Genomic DNA, 4,390 nt, shown 5'->3' with positions numbered 1-4,390 from the left:
TCCATATCTAAAGAAAGAAACATATATCTAACTAGAGGAAGCATACAAGCTCCCAGAAACGAACCCAAACAATCCCACGTCAAGACTATCATAAAGAAGATGGCAAAAGTTAAAGAGAGAATTATAAAAGCGGCAAGAGAAAAGTAGTTAAATACAGTGGAATCTCCATAAGGCTATCTGCACAAACTCTGCAAGCCACAAGGGAGCAGTGGCATAGTATATCAAAGGGCTGAGAGGGGAAAAACAAAAAAAAAAAACCTTCACTCAAGATAACTCTATTTAGCAATAATTACCATTTAGAATGATAAATAAAGAGAAATAAAGAACTTCTCAGAAAAACCAGAAACTTAAAAATTTCAGCAATACTAAACCTACCCTAAAAGAAATGTTGAAGAGTCTTCTTTAAATGGATAAGAAGTAAGAATCCATACGAAAGGGAAAATACCAAAAGGAGAGGCAAATATATAATAAGGATTGAAGATTACTTAACTAAGCTAGTATATAGCCAGAATATATCTCAATATAATAAAGGTCATTTATGACAAACATACAGCCAAACTAATACTCAATGGTGAAAAGATGAAAGCATCTCCTCTAAGATCAGGAACAGGACAAGAATGGCCACTCTTGCTACTTCTGTTTAACATCTATTGGAAGTCCTATACATGTATCAACCAGACAAAACGGAAGGAAGAAAGGAAGGGAGGGAGGGAAAGAGAGAAGAAAATGGGGGGAAGGGAGGTGGGGAGGCAGGAAGAAAAGGTATTAACCTTAGAAGGCAAGAGGTAAAACTATCACTATTTACAGATGGAATGATAATTTATACAGAGAACCATGAAGTCTCCACTCAAACTATTAGAACCAATAAATAAATTCAGCAAGGTTGCAGGATACAAGATTAAAAGATTAATACCCAGAAATCTATTTTGTTTCTAGACATTAATAATGAAACATCAAAAAAAAAAAAAAAAAAGAAACTTAAAAAAAAAACATTTAGAAATCACATAAAAAAATAATAAAAATATCTAGGAATAAACTTAACCCAGAAGGTGAAACACTCATATTCTGAAAACTCTAAAACATTGTTGAAAGAAACAGAAGATGATACAAAGAAATGGAAAGATAGCCTATGCTCTTGGATTGGAATTAATATTGCTAAAACATCTGTACTATCCAGAGCAATCTACAAATTTAACATCATTCCTTTTAATATGCCCATTAAGTTTTTCATAGAATAGGACAAATAATTCTAAAATTTGTGTGAAACCACAAAAATTTCAAATTGCCAAAGCAATTTTGAGTAAACAGAACAAAGCTGGAGATAAAATCCTGCAAGACTTCAGATTATACTACAAGTCTACACTAATCAAGACAGTATGATATTGGCACTAAACAGACACACAGATCAATGGAATAGAAAAGAGAGCTCAGAAGTAAATCCATGCACATACAGTCAATTAACCTAAGGAGGCAAGAATATACAATGAGTAAATAGTTTTGTCAACAAGTGGTACGGGGAGAATTGGACAAAACAGAGAAAATGATGAGTTTAGAACATAACCTCACACCATGTACAAAAATAAATGTAAAATGGTTTGAGGACATAAATGGAAGAATGAAAACCCCAAAACTCCTAAAAGAGAACATAGGTAGAAAACTGATAAAAATCATTACAAATTTTTTCTTGGTTCAGTCTCCTAAGGCAAAACACATAAATGCAAAAATAAACAAATAGGACCTAATTAAACTTAAAAGCTTTTGCATAAGAAAGGAAACCATTGACACAATGAATAGACAGCATAAAGAATGGGAGAAAATATTTGCAATGATGCCACTGACAAACATTTCAATTATCATAAAAGAAACCACCCAATAAAAAATGGGCAGAAGACCTGAATAGACATTTTTCTAAAAAAGACATGCAGTATACTAACAGGCACATGAAAAAAGAAACACACATCAAAACCACCAGGAGATGTCACCTCAAACATGTCAAAATAACCATCATCAAATAGTTTACAAATAACAAATGTTGGAGAGGATGTGGAGAAAAAGAAATTTTCCTATACTGTTGGTGAAAAGGGAAATTGTGCAGCCTCTGTGAAAAACAGTATAAATGTGCCTCAAAAAACTGAAAATAGAACTACCATATGATTCAGCAATTCTACTCCTTGGTAAATATCCAGAAAAATAAAAAGGCTAATTTGAAAAGCAACATGCATCACAATGTTCATAGGAGAACTATTAATAATAGTCACAGTACCTGACAGGCAACCCAAGTACACATTAGCAAATTATTGGCTTAAGAAGATGTTATACACATAGCCATCTATCTACCTATACAATACTATCATTTGTAGCAACTAGGATGAGCCTAAAGAATATTATGCTTAACTACATAAGTCAGAAGGAGAGAAACAAACATTGTACTGGTTATGAATTAGAGTACAATAAAAAAATACAAATGAGTGTATTTGTAAACAGAAACAAACTTATACATAAATAAACTTATGTTTACTGAAATGGAGAGGGAAGGGGTTAGGGATAAATTAGGGCTACGGGATTAGCAAACCACTGTGTATAAACTAGGTAAGCAAGAAAGATATACTGGTGCTCACTTCAGCAGCTCATATACTAAAATTGGAATGATACAGAGAAGATTAGCATGGCCCCTGCGCAAGGATGACATGCAAATTCGTGAAGCGCTCCATATTTTTACAGAAATATAGATCAATGGAACAAAATAGAAAGCCCAGAGATAAACCCACACACCTATGGTCACCTTATCTTATATATATAATGGATTAAAGACAAACTCTTTAACAAGTGGTGCTGGGAAAACTGGTCAACCACTTGTAAAAGAATGAAACTAGAACACTTTCTAACACCATACACAAAAATAAACTCAAAATGGATTAAAGATCTAAACGTAAGACCAGAAACTATAAAACTCCTAGAGGAGAACATAGGCAAAACATTCTCTGACATACATCACAGTGGGATCCTCTATGACCCACCTCCCAGAATATTGGAAATAAAAGCAAAAATAAACAAATGGGACCTAATTAAACTTAAAAGCTTCTGCACAACAAAGGAAACTATAAGCAAGGTGAAAAGACAGCCTTCAGAATGGGAGAAAATAATAGCAAATGAAGCAACTGACAAACAACTAATCTCAAAAATATACAAGCAACTCCTACAGCTCAACTCCAGAAAAATAAATGACCCAATCAAAAAATGGGCCAAAGAACTAAATAGACATTTCTCCAAAGAAGACATACAGATGGCTAACAAACACATGAAAAGATGCTCAACATCACTCATTATCAGAGAAATGCAAATCAAAACCACTATGAGGTACCATTTCATGCCAGTCAGAATGGCTGCGATCCAAAAGTCTACAAGCAGTAAATGCTGGAGAGGGTGTGGAAAAAAGGGAACCCTCTTACACTGTTGGTGGGAATGCAAACTAGTACAGCCACCATGAAGAACAGTGTGGAGATTCCTTAAAAAACTGGAAATAGAACTGCCTTATGACCCAGCAATCCCACTGCTGGGCATACACACTGAGGAAACCGGAATTGAAAGAGACATGTGTACCCCAATTTTCATCGCAGCACTGTTTGTAATAGCCATGACATGGTGGCAACCTAGATGTCCATCAGCAGATGAATGGATGGGAAAGCTGTGGTACATATACACAATGGAGTATTACTCAGGCATTAGAAGGAATGCATTTGAATCAGTTCTAATGAGGTGGATGAAACTGCAGCCTATTATACAAAGTGAAGTAAGATAGGAAGAAAAACACCAATACAGTATACTAACGCATATATATGGAATTTAGAAAGATGGTAACAATAACCCTGTATATGAGACAGCAAAAGAGACACTGATGTATAGAATAGTCTTTTGGACTCTGTGGGAGAGGGAGAGGGTGGGATGATTTGGGAGAATGGCATTGAAACATGTATAATATCATATATGAAATGAGTCACCAGTCCAGGTTCGATGCACGATACTGGAATCTTGGGGCTGGTGCACTGGGACAACCCAGAGGGATGGTATGGGGAGGGATGAGGGAGGAGGGTTCAGGATGGGGAACACATGTATACCTGTGGTGGATTCATGTTGATATATGGCAAAATCAATACAATATTGTAAAGTTAAATAATAAAATAAAATTTAAAAAAAAAAGAAAGATAAACTGGATCACACAGAGAAATAGCCACTATCTTGTAATAATCTATAATGTATATAATTGACAACAATACTGAATCACTATGCTAATCTTGTAAGTTGAGTACACTTCAATTTTAAAAGGTTCAGTTGTGCAAGGTGTGTATGTTCTAGAGATCTGTCATACAACAGAGTAACTGTAGTTAACCAT

At 34.8% G+C, this 4,390-nt stretch overlaps 1 non-coding gene across 1 annotated transcript; it reads left to right on the top strand.

Annotated features, from left to right (window-relative positions):
* The first annotated feature begins 2,610 nt into the window (after positions 1–2,610).
* Positions 2,611–2,717, top strand: LOC147374459 (U6 spliceosomal RNA). The gene has a single exon (XR_015163329.1). It is a non-coding gene; the product is annotated as a U6 spliceosomal RNA (small nuclear RNA).
* The last annotated feature ends 1,673 nt before the right edge of the window (positions 2,718–4,390 follow it).

Source organism: Bos grunniens, chromosome 4 (assembly GCF_055505025.1).
Source record: "Bos grunniens cultivar Pamir isolate PY7600 chromosome 4, Bosgru_T2T1.0, whole genome shotgun sequence".
Lineage (NCBI taxonomy): Eukaryota > Metazoa > Chordata > Mammalia > Artiodactyla > Bovidae > Bos > Bos grunniens.
Note: the sequence above shows the minus strand (reverse complement) of the source record. Positions and strands in the feature narration are given on the sequence as shown.